The sequence below is a fragment of the Crotalus tigris genome, unplaced genomic scaffold (genome assembly GCF_016545835.1).
Source record: "Crotalus tigris isolate CLP2741 ecotype Arizona unplaced genomic scaffold, ASM1654583v1 scf7180000019173.45859301935:6455823, whole genome shotgun sequence".
In the NCBI taxonomy this organism is placed as follows: Eukaryota; Metazoa; Chordata; class Lepidosauria; order Squamata; family Viperidae; genus Crotalus; species Crotalus tigris.
The window spans coordinates 5,297,501-5,317,509 of record NW_024097414.1 but is presented as its reverse complement, the minus strand read 5'-3'; the positions used below and the strand labels follow the sequence as shown (position 1 = coordinate 5,317,509).

Below are 20,009 nucleotides of genomic sequence, written 5' to 3'. Positions count from 1 at the left end.
TCTGCGCATCTTGGTTGGAAGTCCATTAGCCAGCATGACTGCTCAAGCACACAGACATGCTGTAGATGCGAATGGTTCCAGAAGGGCTGTTAGAAAACTGCAGTCGGTTGGTTTGCAGGTTTCCAAATATTCCCATAGCTAATGTCCCGACATCTTTGTTGTCATTGTTTATTTAACAGCCTCGTTGCTTTAGCGCTCTACGCAGGGGGAAAGAAAAAATGCTGCAATCTAGCTTTTGTGGTAGAAATCAGTGCCTTTGACACTGCCCGATAGTGAGCAGCCCAACAGTGCCATCTGATGGGGTACGGAGTGGTGTAGGAAACGTGCCAATCAATCATGTTCGCTCAGGCAGATGGGCTGAGGATGGAGAGGAATTGCTTCGCTTCCACTTCTTTCCAAAACGTATCCCTGTTTTAAGCTTTCCCCATCAATCATCCCCAAAGTTTGAGCTGGAACCGTTCCCGAGCAACTCCTTAAAATGTTCCATATAAATGAAAATGTCGAACTGGAGGATGAGATTAGAGCTATATATGGACACGAGTCAGTGGCTGCTCAAATTTGCAGACTCAAATATATCTGCAGAAAGGGGTCAAAAAGTCAAGGTAGAAGATGGGATGATGCAACACACAAAGACAAAGACAAACTCTCTCTCTCTCTCTCTCTCTCTCTCTCTCTCTCTCTCTCTCTCTCTCTCTCTCACACACACACACACACACACACACACACACACACACACAGATGGAGCTTTAATCCTGCTATCATGAGTTGATGCCCATATCCTGCAGACAACTCTAGATTGGTATCTGCTTGACTGCCAAATGTCTAGCTATGGTCTTGTGCTAAATTGCCAAGGCAGAGCCATTCTGTTGGGTCTGATCCCAGTTCCTTCCTTCATATTTATTTTGGAGCCATTTTAACTCCATTTAGTCAGTATTTCCTGTTTAGCCATGCAGTCCTATTCTTAAGGTAGGTCTGTGCCCTCAGGACGAACTCAGACTGAAAATATGTGCAGGCTGTAACTATAGAATTATGTTAACATCTGTGGAATAATTCTTAGGAAGTACAGGAGAAAATAATTACTTTACTAAAAAGGGAGGGGAAAATATCCAGTTCTCATAAAAGCATGCACTAATGCACTTAGCTGTCAAACAAAATGGTGCTTTAAAATGACGGAGGATTCCAGAGTGCTATAAAGATGTAAAAAGTGTAAAATGCAGAAAACATTTATTTTAAGCAACGTGTTTCATACTGATGATCCTATCTGGGTTTCTAAGGGCAAAAGAAGATCTAATTCAGCCATAGGATGGCAAAGTTTGGATTAAACCATAACGTAGCTTGATTTGGGTCTTGCTAGAGGTGTGAACTCAGCCACAGTGTCTTACTTAAGGCTGAAACAAGCCATGATTTATTGTGATTCATGGACCTAGTCAATGAATCCCAATGCAGGAAGACCATCACCAGTTGGATGTTGGTGAAGAACTATAATGTAACTGCCCTTGGAACTTCAGATGGTTGCTAAATGGATGGTTGAGGACTACCCATAAGTGAAATAGATGATTCCCAGATTGACAAGGGTTCTGAAGACCATTACATGGTTTTGAAGACCGTCGTGTAAACTTCCTCTTTATCAGCAAAGAGACTTGCCTACTTGCTGCCATCCTAGGAAGCCTGTTAGAAAATCAGAAGATCTCCTCATGAATTAGGGAAACTGATTCCAAAGGAGAAACGATCCCATTTCTGGAATTCTTGAAATCCATTTCATCTCAATCAACCTCACACATTTTCATGATGCCTTCTTACTAGCCCACAGCCTTGGCCTCGTCTCTATGAAGACTCAACACTAGCTTACGTGAGTTGTCCTGATCTTCTAAGCAAGAATGAAAGGGTCCTTGGCAACTTTAAGATGGGTGGACTTCAAGCCCCAGAATTCCCAGCCAGCTTAGAATTCTGGGAGCTGATGTCCACCCATCTTAAAGTTGCCAAGTTTGGGAAATCTTGCTTTAAACTCCTGCTGTGTGTTGCATAAGAATGTCTCCAAATAAAATAGAGCTGGAAGGGACCTTAGAGATCTTCTAGTCTAGCCCCCTGCTCAAGCAGGAGACCCTATATCATTTCAAATAAATGGTTGTCCAGCCTCTTCTTAAAAACCTCCAGTGATGGAGCACCCACAACTTCTGGAGGCAAGCCATTCCACCGGTTAGTTGTCCTCACTGTTAGGAAGTTTCTCCTTAGTTCTAGGTTGCTTCTCTCCTTGATTTGTTTCCGTCCATTGTTTCTTGTCCTGCCTTCAGGTGCTTTGGAAAATACTGGACTTGTCATATACCCGATTCTTGGAAAACTGTGCCTTAACATCTCTCTGTTCCGCCAGGCACCAACTGGGTGCCAAAACACTTGATTTTTAAGAAAAGTGATTTTCACAGCAGATGTTGGTAATTAACAGGAATGAATCAGTATCGTGTTTGCCAGTGTAACCTTTCCACTTTCAGGAGGCGCAAACCTGTCTGAGAATATGCAGAACTGCCCAGTTCTGCCAATATGTATTTTGGCACCAGCAGCATTTAACGTAAACATTCTAAATAAAACCAATATTTCTCTCTCTCTCTGGAACCCCAGTGGAGATTTTCCCAAAGCAGAAAGTGAGGGAAACTAACTTTACATATTGCAAGGTGTTGAAAAGTAAGTCGCAGAAGGTTCTCCCTATTCTGCTCAACTCCTGGCCCACTTTATAAATAATTTACCAGCCTTAGCCTCGTATTGAGCCGAGGCTGAAAGGGAAAAGGAAGAGAAGAGAGGACTCTGGCAATATTTCTTGCTTTGGACATGTTTCTGCTTCATTTAGATCTTCTGTTCTTGACTGATTCTGTGTGTAAAGTTGGAGCAGGGGAATTTGGCCAGTTGTAGACGAATGCTCACAAGATACAGGTTAAATTTTTCTTGTTAGTAGCTTTACCAAGGTAATGTATTCAGCCACAGAATCCCCATCGTTTACAATTTCTGAGATCCATAATGACTAGTCTTCCTCAATTTGCTCATGGAAAAAAGAAAGGAAAGGAAAGGAAAGGAAAGGAAAGAGGGAAGGAAGAAGGGAAAGAAAGCAAAAAAGAAAGCTTGGGTAAACAAGAGGAAACAAAGCTGAGGGTGACATTGAAGAGAAAAGAAATGTATGAATATTTTGAATATTTATAGGAAATATGCTGTCGCAGAGAAGACAAGGGTCAACCTATTCTCCAAAGTACCAGAAGGCAGGAAAAGAAGCAACGGGTGGAAACTAATCAAGGAGAGAAGCAACCTAGAACTAAGGAGAAACTTCCTGACAGCGAAAGCAATAAACCATTGGAACAACTTCCCTCCAGAAGTTGTGGGTGCTCCATCACTGGAAATTTTTAAGAAGATATTGGACAGCCATTTGATCGGAATAGTATAGGATCTCCTGCTCAAGGAGGGGGTTGGACTAGAAGACCTCCAAGGTCCCTTCCAACTCTGTTATTCTGATGTTCTGACGTGAAAAGGAAGACTTTTACTAGATCCAAAGCAGTGAAGTTGATGGAGAAAGAAGACAGAATAAGATCTGAAGTTCTTCAAAGGGCTCAGTGTTGCTTTGGGAACCAGGGAGAAAGAGGAATGGCTGTGAGATAGGAGAACACTGCTCATTACTTGGAGAAATAGAGAGAGAAGCTTTCTAGTGTCTGCAGACTTAGATATCAGATCCTCTAATCTGTTGTAATGCCGAAGGTCGAGGGTTAAACTCCAACTGGGTGACAAGAATTGAAATTTTTCTAGCGGTGTGATTTACTGATTGTCAAATCACTGATGGTCAAGGGATTATAGAACTAGGATAAGAATCCCAGGCCTCTTCACCCCGTATGTTAAGCAGTCACTTATTTAAACCTAGTTGATTAAACCATAGAGGCTAGGATCAAACAAAACACTATGCCTTAATGTGATTTTTCGCCATACCCAACTTGTCCTGACCTCCAGCTTCTATCCCTTCAAAGCAACACGGGGTCAAGGGTCATGGGTAATGAGAGTAAAAGCTCAAAGAATCTACAGGGAATGCTCATTAGCTACTAGAAGAACATATGTAGAGTTCTCATGTTACCCAGTGAAAGAGACTGCACAAAATGGAGCTGAGATGGGCCACATGTTGTCTGCAAGAGTAATTAGGTTCCTTTTTAAAAATATCTGTTCCACACCCAAGTCCCCCAATCCACCGGTTCCCTGCTTTACGAATCCCCCTGGATTAAAAAAAGATTAGATTCTTCCCACCAGATAAGACGGATAGTGAATTGTGTTATTGTCATTGCCCACCCTATCGAAGCCTGAGCTGAGAAATCATTTTTAGCAGAAGAACCCAGTGGCGTAGATAAAGTGATGTTTCAGCATCCCAAATCACTGAACAATTACTGTACATGCATTCTGGGGATTTAACCTGAATATTACAGCTAAATTGTAGGAAAGCATCTTTCAGTGAGAGAGAGAGAGAGTGGGGGGGGGGGGGAGAGGGAGAGGGAGAAGAAAAGTAACTTCTAGAACCTTGAACAAAGGACGTAACTTTGCAGCTGCCAGCGGGGAAAAGAAGATTGGATTTGATATGAATCCTGGAAGAGTTTTGAAGAAGAACTTTAGATCAGATGTATCCAACCTTGGCACCTTTAAGACTGTGGACTTCAACTCCCAGAATTCCTCAGCCAGTTGGGGGGGGGCTGGACCTGGAGCATTTGTGAACACGTAACAATTCTAAGCTGAGTCCTCTCTTGACTCCATCCCCAGGCTCTGTCTCTTCTTCTCCTACTCTCTCTGTCTCTTTCTCTCTCTCTCAATCTCTCTGTCTGTCTGTCTGTCTGTCTGTCTGTCTGTCTGTCTCTCTCTCTCTCTCTCTCTCTCTATCATCCATCCATCCATCCATCCATCCATCCATCCATCCATCCATCATCAACACAAAGAAACTGAAGCTGAAAGATCAACCCACCTGTGATTTTGAAAAAGGTTTTCATTGGTGTTGCACAAAATAAATTCCACACCCGCTTAGATATTTTTTTCCCTCCCCTCCTTCTAATGCAATGCAAGGAAAAGAAACTTTCTTGGCACAGCAAGGCTCGGCAAACATTCTCCTCCATCTCAATAAATAAATTCATAGACCTCTTTCATATTTGCTAAGGTATTGCCAGGTATATCTGATTCATTCAGGGTAGACTCACACCATCTGTTCAAAGCTGGAATGTGTGCTGTTGTGTTGTGTAACCACCATATGACAACCAGCTCTATGGGCAAAATTCCCACCTCAGATTTAATACTTTGGGTCTCTTACATCTCTAGCAAAAATCTGAGCTTTTTTTTTTTTTTAACAAAGGGTGGTGATATTAAAGCGGAGTCAGTAAAGCCAATCTCTCTCTCTCTCTCTCTCTCTCTCTCTCTCTCTCTCTCTCTCTCTCTCTCTCTCTCTCTCTCTCTCTCTCTCTCTCTGTGTGTGTGTGTTTTAAATTATTTTAGTTTATTTTATTGAAAAGATTAAAATCTAAAATCGAAAAGAAAAAAAATGAACAGAGACAGAACAAAACTAGATAAAAATGTTGTCAAAATGTAAATTAAAAAAAGAAAAAAGAAAGGACAAAACCACATATAATCCCTATTATCTATCTATCTATCTATCTATCTATCTATCTATCTATCTATCTATCTATCTATCTATCTATCTATCTATCTATCTTTCTCTATCATCTGTCTGTCTGTCTGTCTATTTGACGAGGTAGGTAGCAGACAAGGCTTCTTTGTTCTATCAGGGGACATAAGAAGGCTTAAAAAAAATCCTACCCATTTACATTTGCTGAAGTCTTTCTGGCCTTTATTTATTTGCTTTATTTTGACACCACAACACCGCCAGGGGATTCCTAGAAGTGCAGAGAATAAGAATGAGTGAAGAAATGTCTAATCAAATCAAATTTCTATTATGGTCCTGGGCAATGTCGGAAAAAAATCTGAGGTTTGTTATTTATCTGGGGAGAACCATCATAGCATGCAGAAAGGTATCTGAGCTGGGAAAGGGTCCTGCTTTCGATCTTGGACAAATGCTACAAAATCTCCAGATGTTTTAGAATACAACTCCCACCCACCATGGCTCTTGGCCAGCGGTGGGTGGAATTGATCCTAAATGCTCAGAGAATGCTAGATTCCCTGCCCCACCCTTGTTAAATTAACACTGAGAGACCCAAGGTCAGTTTTTCCCAACCGTGGCAAATTCTAAATGGATGGACTTCAATGCCCAGCATTCCCATCCAGGGCCCTAGGGGCTGCAGAATTCTGGGAGTTGAAGTCCAACGTCTGGAATTTGCTATGGTTGGGAAAGGCTAGTCTACATGCACCAAATTTTAAAGGAGTACAAAACCATTGGTTCGGTTCCCAGGCTTGGGGCTCTAAGTACATGCAGGAATCCACTTCTTGGTTATGCTGGTTGATTTGGTTTGCACTATCTCAGCTGCTTTATCTTTTAATTTTTGCAACGGCTGTCATTGTTTTTATTTTATTTTGGTTCTGTTCCTTGCCTTGTTGAGATGAGTGACTCTGTAAAGTGGAGAAGTAAATGAATAAGACAGCTTCCATCAGGTCTGATTAGATGGATTGGGCAGGCCTTCTTATTTAGTAAACTCCTCTTTGCTCTGAGGGGTCCTTAGTGCTCTCTGAGCTTGGTTGTTTTTCTTGTAGACGTTTCTTTAGCCAAACTACATAACATCCTCAGTGCTAGTACTTATGTAGCACTGAGGATGTTACTTAGTTGGGTCATGAAATGTCTGCAAGAAAGCAGAGCTCAGAGAGCATCAAGGAGCCCAAAGTCCTTCTCCTCCTCCTCCTCCACTCTGCAAAACCCATCCATTTCCTTCTAACACTGATGATGTTACCTAGTTGGGTCATGAAATGTCTGCAAGACAAGGAAGGGAGGAAGGAAGAAAGAAAGAAAAGAAAAGATGAAAAGAAGAAGGAAAGAAGGAAGACAGATCACTGATGAAGTTACCTAGTTGGGTCATGAAATGTCTGCAAGAGAAGGAAGGAAGGAAGGAAAGAAGGAAGGAAGGAAGACAGATCACTGATGATGTTACCTAGCTGGGTCATGAAATGACTGCAAGACAAGGAAGGAAGGAAGAAAGAAAGGAAAGAAGGAAAGAAAAAGGAAAGAAGAAAGAAAGAAGGAAGACAGATAACTGATGATGTTACCTAGTCAGGTAATGAAATGTCTGCAAGAAAACCCCCAAGCTCAGAGAGCAACAAGGACACCCCATTTCAACCCTGAGCTATAAATATTCTCCATTATCACTTCTCCTGGTTTTCTTCAGTTGCCCACCTAGCCAAGTGGGAGGCCGAGAAGACCTCACCAGCAAGCAGCAGCTACGTCTCCCCAAAGCGGCCTGTAATTCATTGCTCTGGGGCTATCTTCTCAAAGCTGCTCTTCAGGGTACTGGATATTTAATTGAAACGTTCCTCTCCATCATTACCCTATAACAAACACATTGAGTTAATCTTCCATTGTCAACCCACACTCCATCATTAAGCTCCGCTAACTGCGGCAGCCTTAAACCCCAACTGTGAGGTATCTCGACAAAATAGCAGCTGTTCTGCTTTATGCTTTGGGCTGGGGGAGAGTCTCTCTCGTTTTCTGTCCTTTTGTTAGCTTTCCCCGGGTTTTGTGGCAGTTCACAGCGGTTGTGATTTCTTCAGGCAGGGCTGATATTTAGGCAGGTTTGGCTAGGGAGAAAAAAAGCTGGGATGAGTGGCGCAGTCTTGATTTCTTGTGTCGCTTTCTTCCTTGGTGTCGTCTTTTTTTCCCCCTTTCCAACAGATGATCAAATGCCCTGGGGAAGAAGCTGAGAAGCCAATAAGCAATTTATTTATGGCAGGAACAGAAGGGGCTACCAATGAGAAGGAGACAAACACGCTTTCAAGAGGAGAAGGGAAGAAGTGTGAGGTTGGAGATCAATATGCCTACTGCCAACTGGTCCCCTGGAGACTCTCCTTTTGGGGGGGGGGGCTGAAAACGCTCAGCCCATGTAGCTTTTCAGCATAAAGATGGCACGTCGTCAGCAAGAGCTGCAATCGGATAGCTTGTTTTGCAGACTTCGTCCCAGCCTTAATATCCTCCTTTTCTTTCTCCAAATCCCAGAGGAGAAGAATCCCGGTGCCAAACCCAACCCCCCATCCTCTTCCCCGCCAAGAGAGGTCCATCCTTGCTCAGGCTTTTAATGTGCACTAATTTATGTGCCTTTATTCCTCTCCCTGCTGATGCCAGCATTATCATTTTAACTGGGGCCAGAGTTCAGGGTTGAATTTACATTACATTAAACTTGGGTCGTCGGCTGCCTTGACCATGGCCGAGGACCGAGAATCAGGCTTGCAAACTTTTCAAAGCAAATGGGCAGCCTGTGAGGTGAAAGTCAGCTAGTTGAGGCCATTTAAGAGAGTTTCGTTGCAAAGGCTAATTGGCAGCTGCTGCACCGTCCTCTAGAAGGTTGGGAAGCACTCCAGCCTCTTCTGTCTAGGTCTCAAGAGTCTCCATTAGGGGTATCTGTCTGGAATGCTACTCTTCGTTACCCTGCGCCTCAAGAGAAGGAGTGGAGGGCAAGAACCTGGCAGGAATTGGGGATGGAGAAGGCCAAATGGCACGTGCATAGAATGGTTCTGGAGAGCACAGTGGTAATCATACCCTTGGAGGGTGGAGTGCAACATAGGTCTTGGCATGTGGAGGAGAATTTGGCGTTCTTCCTAGAAACTTCTCCGCCCAAGGCAAAGAAGAATATTACAAAGAATATTACAAGACCATTAGAAGAGAAAAACCTGTAGCTTAGGCTTGGACAGTGGAGACCTTGGTATAAGGAGGAGGAGGAGGAGGAGGAGGAGGAGGAGGAGGAGGAGAACTGTGGGGTCCTTGGTGCTCTCTGATGTTTTCTTGCAGACGTTTCTTGGCCCAACTAGATAACATCATCAGTGCTAGAAGAGAGTGGGTTTTGGTTCCTGTTACTGTACAGTGACTTGCTCTGCCAGAGTTGGTGGCAATGTGTTTTCCTCCTTGGTAATTCCTTGATGAGGGTATTGTTTCCTGCTTGATTACTTGTCTGCCTGGTAGAACATACTTGATCATATGAGATCCTAACAGCAGAAGAAGAAGAAGAAGAAGAAGAAGAAGAAGAAGAAGAAGAAGAAGAAGAAGAAGAAGAAGAAGAAGAAGAAGAAGAAGAAGAAGAAGAAGAAGAAGAAGAAGAAGAAGAAGAAGGGGTTGAATCCTTCCCTCCATCTGCTGTTCTTGGAATAACCTCCTGCCTTTTAAATTAAATTAAAGACATTTGCCTTAATCTCTCATCCAGTCAAGGCTGACGTTATAGCTTGCCATGAGCTAAGGCTTGTCCAATTCTGCTTTGTTCAATAAAGTGTCACGGGCTGGATTTGCTTAGCAAGCTCACCCATAAATTGAAGCTCACACACCACGATGGCAAAGTTGACAGGTCGTGCAAAGCCAAAATGTGCCTTGCGGGCTGGGTTTTATCTCCTAACCTCCAAGAGTTACCAAACTCTTCCAGAAAGAAGTCAGAACGCAGCGGTTTCCAGAAAAGGGTGGTGTCCGTTTGCAGGAAACTGGCTCATGTTTTAGGATTGTATCATGATTTTAATCCGAAACAGCCTGCGAGGGAATTCTCCAGAAGATATTTCCCCGAAATCGGTTTGGGGAAAGGGGCCAGATGTAGGACGCTGATCAACCTACCATCTTGAGTCTGTCAGGAGGAAAAGTTCACCTGGAAGTTAATTTAAATCTCCAGGAGGGGGGAGAGAAACAGCTGAGATCGGAGGGTGATGGGGAGCGAGCTATTGACATTTCCAACACACAAAAAGGGAACTGCTAAAGCAGAATCTGCATGTCTTAGATGGGTGATAGCAGGTAGACCAGACAGGAAACATGACCAGATAAGCAAATTCGATTTTATTGTAAACTTACATTAAGAGAAGTTTGCAGGTTTGAAAGCATAATTCTTCCCTATCTTCTTTACAGCTCAAGAAACTAGGGAGGGTCTCTCCTGAGCCTCTGGCTATGCCCACTGTGTAGTTGTGGGTCCATTCAGTCACCACAATCAGGGCTTCTGCATCTTTTATTATTTCTTCGCATTTCTCCGCCGTTGGCCCTTCATGCCTTCCAGTTGATGCCTCGCTTGCAGGTTGGAAGAGCACAAGAGTGAAAGGAAGTGAACGCTTTTATCTGCAATCAAAATATAAATGGTTTAATTTATCAGGCTTTGCAAGGGGAAGGGGAGTGTTCACAACTTGCCTCCAGAAGTTGTGGATGCTCCAACACAGGAAGTTTTTAAGAAGAGACTGAACAGCCAATTGTCTGAAATGGTGTAGGGTATGGGATCTCCTGCTTGAGTAGAGGGCTTCCAAGGCCTCTTTCAATTCTGTGTTCTGTATTCTATTCTGTCTTCTTATTCTGAGTTAGACCAGTTTACAGAAGAGTTTCAAACAAGGAGGTCATCCTACAGGGTCAAATATTTCTTTTTCTTTTCTTATATGGAGAAAGCCATTTCAGCCGTACTTGGTCCATTAGTCTTCAAACTGAGCAAAAAACCCTGATGGTGTGGAGTTGGGATTTTTCCCCCCCTTTTCCAAAACATTTGCCAAAAAGTGACTCATTTTTAACATCTCTCTTTCTTTCTCTCTCTCTTTTCTTCCCGCCTACTTCTTCTCCTCCTTCCTCTGGGTAATCCTCCCTTCTGGGCCACTTCTGAGTTTTGTTTATTTTGGGTTTTTTTCATGGAACACTGCAGTTCTGTTCTAGTCTTTGGAAAAAGCAAAGTTTTGTCCACCCTAATTGTCTTGACTGAATAATTCGCATTTAGACGCGTTTTCTCATTTCTACGTCCTCGCAGCCCTCCCCCCCCCCGTGAGTTAGTCTTGTTTTAGGAACTTTGCAGCATGGATACTGATGATGTCTGACTAACCATCCCCCAATTGTTCTTTTCTTGCTCCTTCTCCTCACCCAATCTCCAGAGAAGACAGACAGACTCTTTTCCTCCTAGAGTAACCCAACTGTGGCAAAATCTCCCTATGGACTAGGAAGAAAGCCTCTCTTTGAAGCAAGAGAAATTGGGTTTTAAAAAAAAAAAGCTGGGACGATGGCTAATTAAAGAGATTCGTCTGTCCCAGAGGAGCTGAGATGGCCTCCTCAAAAGCAGAATGTCTGCTTGAAGAAAGAGGGGCCAAGCCATTATTGAAAAGGGTCACTCACAAAACACATTGCAGGAGGAGCATCTGTGAATCTGTGATGACAGAAAATGTGATGGTGTGGTGGCACTATTTCCAACTATTCATCTCAGGGGCTGCCACAAAGAAGAGGGGGTCAACCTCTTCTCCAAAGCCTTTGAAGGTAGGACAAGAAGCAACGGATGGAAACTCATCAAGGAGAGAAGACCTGGAACTAAAGAGAAATTTCCTGACAGTGAGAGCGATTTACTGGTGGAACAGCTTCCCTCAAAGAAGTTGTGGGTGCTCCACCACTGGAGGTTTTTAAGAAGAGATTGGACAACCATTTGTCTGAAATGATACAGGGTTTCCTGCTTGAGCAGGGGGTTGGACTAGAAGACCCCCAAGGTCCCTTCCAACTCTGTTATACAGTTAGCTAGCAAATTAGATTGACTTCCAGCTGACTTCATCCCAGGCATCCAGATTTGATGAAAAGGCATAAGGTTTCGGGAGCTACCGATCCCTTCCTCCGATGCAGGGAGTGGCTAAATTTGAACCACATTCGTCTGGGCACCCCATACCTCGCAGGGAAGGAGTTGATGCTCACCAACGCTGATGCTGTTTAATCAGATATGTTGGTTGCAGAAGAAGCTACCTAGTGCCTCCTGATTTTTCAATGCAAGACACACACTCGTTCCCAGATGTTCCAGGCAGCATTTGAGAGGGGTGTAAGATAATCCCAAATTTAAGACTGGAGGAGAGAGAGAGAGGGAGAGAGGGAGAGAGGGAGGATAGAGAGAGGGGGGGAGAGGGAGGGAGAGAGAGACAGAGGGAGAGAGATAGACAGGGAGGGACAGGGCAGGAGGGATAGAGGGAGGGAGGGAGAGAGAGAGAGAGAGAGAGAATTGCATTTGGCAGGAACCTCATTCACTTGGCTGGTTCCAGAAAGTGAGTTTTGCCCCATTTTACGACTTTTCTTGCCACATTTGCTAAGCGAATCGTTGCAGTTCTTAGTCACACAGTTGTGAAGTGAATCTGGCTTTCCCATGGACTTTGCTTGTCATAAAGTCGCAAAAGGGAGTCACATGACCCCCTGGGACACTGCGACCATCATAAAGGTGAGTCAATTGCCAAGGGTCCGAATTTTGACCGCGTGACCATGGGGAGACTGCAACGGTCGTGAAGTGCAAAAAAATGGTCACCAGTCCCTTTTTTTCCAGGGCCCCTTGTAACTTCAAACGGTCCCTGAAGGAACTGTTGCAAATCGAGGAGCACCTGTAATGGAAATTGTAGTCACAATGTAACCAGTCAGACAAAACGGGAGGGTTTTTTTACTCCGTTGAAGAACATCTCAGCATATTCGGATCAGAAAGTGCCTCTCTTTGCTTGACATGGGAACAAATTAGAAGGACTCTTTTCCAATCTTGTAGACATTAGTTATCACTGGGGGTGGGAGGGGGGGAAGCCACTGCATTGAGGGTGGAAAAAAAATCTGAAATATTCTCCTTTCTGATAGATTGTCATCCACGGTTCTTGTCCCAGTAATTTCCTATCATAAAAACGGCTTCGGTATTTCCCTTCCAAGCCCTGTTTAATTCAACTGTAAAAAATGTACAGTGAGACGAGGTTTGTCATAAAAATTCCGCTCCTGGAAATCATTTCTAGAACAAGAACAAGGAGGCGGAGGCGGAGGAGAGAGACTTGCAAACAATGCTGGCAGCCTTTCAGATCGACTGAAAACTCTCAAACGTCTTGTCTGCAATCACGGCGGGAGGGAAGGAGGGCCGTGGGAATGGCCCGAATGAAGAACAGCCCCGTCCAGTAACCTCTTCGGCAGCGATTGGCAGATTTTGGACATGCCAGACATTTTGTATTTTGCTCTTTCTTCCCATCCCTCTCTTCCAACCGTCCGAAAGGAATTGCATTGCAATCAGGGGTGTCCAACCTTGGCAACTGGAAGACCTGTGGACTTCAACTCCCAGAATTCCCCAGCCATTGAGAGAGTTGAAGTCCACAGGTCTTCCAGCTGCCAAGGTTGGAGATGCCTTCTCTAAATAAATACATGAATGGACAGTGTTGATTCTAAAATTCCATGTGACTTTGGGAGATAGGAGGAACAGCTGCAGACCAAGATGATCAAGGTCAGGGAAAAGGTTTCTCAGCCTCCAGAGGGAAAAGGGGTGGTGGCGGAAAGCATTTCGGACCCTCCCTAATTTCCAGAGCGTAAAAAGAAATGAGGGGAGAAATACAGATTTGCAAGATTCTGTTACACAAGGTTGGTTAAACTAGCTAAACTAAATCTTAGAATGTCTATGTGGGAAACCTTAGATCATATTAACAGTCAGAGTCTGTGTATCTTGTTTAGACTACCTTAAAGGACTAACAATTAGGTTTATCTTGGCTGTTTGTACAGGATTCATCAGTCTTGCCTTCTACTTTTCCCCACAGGCAACTGACCCCCATCACCCAGGGAGCTTCACTAATGGAGGATGGGCTATAACCTTGGACCCCACCAGCACCATCCAACTCCTTAATCACTACATCATACCATCTTCTCAACTTCAAGAGGGGTGGACTTCAACTGTCTTCTCAGGGAATTTTCCTAGACGATTCTAAGGTTTTGTTTAACTTGTGACACACACACACACACACACACACACACCAGCACCGACCGCCTTGTCTATTTATTTATTCCTCCGAAAATCAGCTTGCAAAACCTCTGCATATAAATGAGATTAAGTCCTTCAGGCCATGTAGAAATAAGCAATAGCAGAATAAGAAAATGTTAATAACGGAGAACAACAATCTATTTAGAAGTCAAGAGTTAATACCCACAATGCATGGTCAAAAGCTATACAACGGGAGGAATCTGCTTCAACGTGTCTCCACTCCTTGTACGTGGCCTCATCGTTTAGATGAAAGATGAAAATCTGAGCAGAGTTTTGCAACAAATATGCCATCTTAGCCAAGAAACCATCTCGGTCTTTTGCCTTGCAAAAAATATGATCTGATTTATTTGACGAGGATATCTTAGGTAGGCAAAATATAGGAGAATGTTGAAGGCTTAGAATGCTGGAGGCCAAATATGTAGCAATCTAACCTTGAGCTTCCTCTTAACAATTGTTGAGGCTTGATTTAGAAGGACACGGGAAGGCTAAGAGCTGGAATAGCCTTGGTAACACCAGTTGCACCCTGCCAGAATATTTTTGGCAAAGCTACTAGGACGGGATGGGAGTAACTCAGAAATCTGCTCGTAAAGGCTTAGGCCTATTAAGCAATCAGGGTGTGTATAAACGGACATTCTTGTGTATGTAATTAAAATGAGGGAGGAGATATCAGAGACAATTTCAGAGGATTGGGTTTGGGGATGCATTTTAGAACAAATGGAGCCTGGGCTTTGAAGAATATTCCACAAAAGGTCCCAGTGAATCCAATTCACCGCAAATGTTCAGTCAACTTGGGGGCCTCACAGACTTGAGGTGGCATTTTAGGACCACCCTGCAAAGATGGGGGCTGGGAGAGGGACTTTGTTGGGTATTTCAAGATGGGAAATGGGTACGTTAAGCTTTTGTAGGATTTAGAATAACCATCTAGCCCAGTGGTTCTCAACCTTTTTAATGCCGCTACCCCCAAGTCAAGGACTACTCAACCGGTCGTAAGTCGAGGACTACTCAACTGGTGCAGCACTGTTTGCAGAATGGGACTTTTGGTGGGCTCAGCAGGGCAGAGACAGCCTGGACAATTCCTATTGGCTTTTGAAAGCCAATAGAATAAAAGGGAGTAGCACAGCTAAGGAAAAGGGGGGGGGGAATGGCAGACTGCATTGTTTGGCAACCCCCATGAAATGGTCGTTCGACCCCAAATGGGGTCCCGACCCACAGGTTGAGAACCACTGATCTAGCCCCTCTTTCTCCAAGAGGGAGGAGGAGGAGGAGGAGGAGGGAGAGAAGAAGAAGAAGAAGAAGAAGAAGAAGAAGAAGAAGAAGAAGAAGAAGAAGAAGAAGAAGAAGAAGAAGAAGAAGAAGAAGAAGAAGAAGAAGAAGAAGAAGAAGAAGAAGAAGAAGGAGAAAAAGAAAAATAATATTGGACCCCATTCAGGTGACCATAACACCCTGGCTTATTCTTTTAAAAATCATGTTAGTTGCTAGCCATACTGGACCTTATGAAAGGTTGTAAATGCTCAATTTATTATTAGGGTATATATTTAACTATACAGTATATCTCTATATCTACAGTGATACTTCCTCTCCTTCTATAATCTCCTTTGCCACAGCAAAATGTGGATTATTTTCCACTGAATACACATCACACTGTGCTTTAAGTTCATCTGAAATGCAAATTATTTTTTGCTTCTTCTTTGCTTGGTCTAACATATTCATTTTGGTAAAACTGTTGTAAAATATGGAACCGTAATGGGGAACAGAGAGCATTATAAATGCCCCAGGTGCAATTCCAGGGGAAAAAAAAGTAACGATTTATTATCATTTTTAATTGGGCGGGGATGGTGGGGGTCTGAAGACAGCCTGGAAGCATCTGGGTAGCAATTTTACCAAAATTGCCTACGACAAAAACCACCAGCACTCGTTTCGCTGTATTGGGGGAATCGACCCTCATCAACATCCGATTAAAAACCCATTTTCAATCTGTGACGAATGAAACCTTTAACTGATCAAATCTGTGCAATGATTCTTTTATAAGCCGCCCCATTTAGCCCGCCGGGTTCGACGTGTAAATGTGATACGACAAAATTTCCATTCATCGATGGCGTTACACTGGAGCTGTGATCATTTTCGCTGTGTGAAGTTTTAGCAGTTCTCTTGGCTGGGGGGGGGGCTAAAGGGAGCTAGCCCCTTGGAGCTTTTCAATGAAAGAAGTAATTTTCCTGCCATCCTTTCCAGATTTATGAAAATATTTCATAAATGCAGAGTTGAAACGACCTTTAAAAGGTCGCTTTGTCCTTTCGTTGACCTACAGGATGTGCTCTTTGGAAAGAGTGATATGCCATTGCCTTTTATGCTGTATGGTAATCAGAATGTCAGCTCACACCGCCTGCCTCTTTCCTCCCCTCTCTCGTCTGCTCTGCTCTTTTCCGATTGTCCTTTCATCCAAAGTCCAAGCGAGTCAAATCTGTCCTTCAAACACGCCTAGCTGAGATGACTCCAGCTCTTCAGATGTTCCTCAACATTTAGGGCTGGCTTAGGGGAGAGTTATGGTCATGAGTTGATCACCAGATCTCCAGCTGCATCAGAAGTGAGTTGTTTCTCTCCAGGAACTCACCTTGGGTGGGTTATAAAAGGCTATAAATAAATTCAGAAATGTGTACTGGATGGTGTTGCAAGGAACCACGTCAGAAGACAGTATTCTGATCCACAACCAATGCCATCTCCTTTGGAGGCTCTGCTGAAGACCAGGTTGGATGGATTGGCAGGCATTGCCAACCATTGGCCAACCGTGGCAACTTGAAGACCTGTGGACTTCAATTCCCAGAATTCCCCAGCCAGCATAGCTGACTGGAGAATTCTGGGAATTGAAGTCCGCAGGTCCTCAAGTTGCCAAGGCTGGAGATGCCTAAATAAATATGTGAATGGGAGACTGTTGAGTCTAAAACCCCCGGGTGGCAAAGCAAAGATTCTTTTACGGTTATTTCCACAAAGGTTAGCATCTCTGAAGCTTGCTGGTCTAATATCTGTAGGGACTGGATGGTCCAAATGTGAGGACCATCCACGAGACTATTCTACATGAATAGTAGAATACTGAAATGGCTCAGTGTGAAAGTTGAAAAAAAAACCTTATCCTGTGCGAATCGTAATAAAAATTAAACAAGTGAATTTAACAGAAAGAAGGACATTTGCATAACTCCAAGTCCGATGCCAGGGAAACATTCAAATTGAAAGCAAAATCTTTTCAAATAGAATGATTTATTTCAGTAGTCATTTTTCCCCCGCTTGGCCTGATGTATTTTTGAGTAGCTGGTAAAAACCTTCTCTGGAGGACAGCTTGGAAGGTCCAGCTTAAAAAAAAATGGCATTAATGGATTGTTGTGTGGAAGGAAATGAGAACTGTGGCATTAGCTTTGAAAAAAAATGAATACATAGTATAATTGGCAAATATGTGTGCAGTTAACAGGAATCCCAAGTCTTTAGTTCACTTATCAAGCTAACATTTATCTCCCTTCCTTTCCCCTTTCCTCTCGTCCTCCCCTCCCCTCTTTTCTCCCCTCCAATCAAAACTCCATTCAGTGGGGAAAAAAACCAGGAATTGAAAACAGGAAGGTAGAAAATAAATATCTTTCTTTTCACAAACCCATTGAGTAGAATTTGTTGAGAATGCACTGAGAGTTTTCCTTCTGAATATTTAATTCCATTCCTAATCATACTCATGTTCTTATCTAAGGAATGTGTCCTCCAGAAAATACACTTGCATATAAATACAAGTGGGTTTTTTTTAAAACGGTAACCCGTGACTTGGTCAAGGCAAATCAAGCAAATAGAATATGCAAACATTAAAGAAACTATTTGGCTAGATAACTTTTGCAGAAGTCCACTTACCATGTCGATGGGGATAGGTGGGAGGGCAATTGTATATAGGCCCAGTTGATAAATATTTCTCATACGCCAGTTGTATTTTACTTTTTTTCCACAGATGAGCTCTGAAGAATATAGTTCTGCTAGTTGTCCAGAGAAATCTTTGGGATATTCAGCCTGAATTTTCAAACGAAAAAAAAAAAAGTTCCTGGCTTAATATTATTATTTTATTAAGATAGCAAGACGTTTGCACAGTAGATTTTTCTTTTTCTTTTAAGGAGCCCATTTGAAGCTCAGGGGGAATTGGTGGAGAAAGGGCTGGATAAGCCATTATTATACAGCGAGAAGCTGCTTTGAAAGCTTTTGGGGAAGAATTTAAATGTATTTGGAGTCCAATTGGAACTCAAATCAGATTTGGATGTTTTCCCATTACATCAGCAGGAATCTATATTAGTCACTTTGCTATCTTTCAGCAAGCTCCCTTAATCTCTTGCCTTCCCATAAACCCCAATATATTCCGTAATATATTATACAATCCAATACTCCAACAATATGATTTTATTATAATAGGAAAACCGTATGTTTACAATTTGGAGGGAAATGGCTGCATTTTTCAGCTGCCTCTCCCCTGCCCCAACACCCCCCTCAGAGAGCACCAAGGACCCCACAGTCCTCCTCCTCTCCCTTCTAGCACTGATGCTGTTACCTAGTTGGGTTATGAAATGTCTGCAAGAAAACCATCAAGCTCAGAGAGCACCAAGGATCCCTCATCTCAACCTTGAGCTACAAATATTCTCTTTTATTGATACAACTAGGAACGGTCACTTTGTTCTCTCCTGCATTTCTCCAACAGTAATTCCTCTCCTGATGGCCTTGGGGCATTTTGTTGCCTGAAAGATCTTCTTAGAAAAAGCAAGTCAGACTGTAGATGAACATATCACCTAAACAGATATTTTCTATTCAAATCAATGCAGTTCTGCAGTCAAATCCAGCGGGCCAGAAAACATTCAATTGAAAGCCACGTGAATTCCTTATGATGTGGCCTGCTGTGACTTCATGGTGGACAATTCGGATAAATTTGTCTTTAACAACAACAAAAAACATATAATAATGAAGCAAAAAAAGCGTTGGTTTGGGCAGCCCTTTGGGCTGCGTGGGTTTTAAATGTCTAAGTCAAAGAAGAAAAAAAGCTTAGTTTTCCTTTCCAGCAGCTCCGGTGAGTTTCAATGGCTTCTCCAGAAATCAATGCTGGAAGAGGAGAAAGTGACAGTAATTGAAAGAAAAATATTTGCCATTTTAGCCTCCAACCGTCAGAAAACATCAGCGTTGCCTTTCGCCGAGAGCTTCAGAAGATTGTTTTTGCTTGAGCTGTACAATACTCTAAACCTCAAAGTCCATTCTCTTAGCACATGTGGCTGCTGCTTCTCTCCTTGTGTGTCTTTTTTCCCCCCTCTTTCCCCACCATGGTGGGGGGCTTAGCTGCAAGTATCGGCTCTTATAAATCCAGAAAAAAAGGCTCCAGAAGAAGTTTTAACCACCAGTTTACAGAAGCTCTTAAAATAGATCCAACCTTGACCGTCCAACATTCTAGATTCTACTTCTTATGCCCGGTTTCCCAACCTTGACAACTTTTAAGATGGATGGACTTCAACTCCCAGAAGTCCCCAGCCAGTGGTGCTTCTGGGAGTTGAAGTCCACAGGTCTTCAAGTTGCCAAGGTTGGAGATGCCTGCTCTAAATAAATAGGCGAATGGACAGTGTTGATTCTAAAATCCCATGTGACTTTGGGAGACAGGAGGAAGAGCTGCAGCGTAGATGACCAACGTCATGTAAAAGGGGTCTCAGCTCCGAGGGAAAAGGGAGGTGGATGGGAAGCATTTCAGAAAGGACCTTCCCTGTTTCCCAAAGAGGAAAAGGAAAAGGGGGGAGGGAGATTTCAGACTTCCAAGATTCTGCTAATCTAAACTTACAATAAAGGGAACGTTACTACTCCTGGTTTGTGCTTCTTGTCTGGACTGGCTCAAAAGGATAACGATCAATCTCCCATGTTTTGTACAGGACCTATCACTTTTTCCTTCTACTTTTCCTCACAGGCAACTGACCCCATCACCCAGGGGAGCTTCACTAATGGAGGGTGGACTATAACCTTGGATCCCATCAGCACCACTCAAGGTTTGAATCACTACATCATACTGTCTTCTCAACTTTAAAAGGGGTGGACTTCCAACTTTTTTCTCAAGGAATTTTCCTAGCCAAGTCTAAGGTTTTGTTTAAC

General features: G+C 43.2%; 1 protein-coding gene across 4 annotated transcripts in view; it reads right to left on the bottom strand.

The window, feature by feature from the left end:
• CARD11 (caspase recruitment domain family member 11) overlaps positions 1-20,009 on the bottom strand; it is a 78,525-nt gene that overhangs the window by 52,972 nt on the left and 5,544 nt on the right. For all 4 annotated transcript variants that reach the window (XM_039360755.1, XM_039360758.1, XM_039360756.1 and 1 more), the window contains exon 2: positions 17,760-17,912. The gene's annotated coding sequence lies outside the window, so the exon portion shown is untranslated. The remainder of the gene's footprint in view (positions 1-17,759; positions 17,913-20,009) is intronic.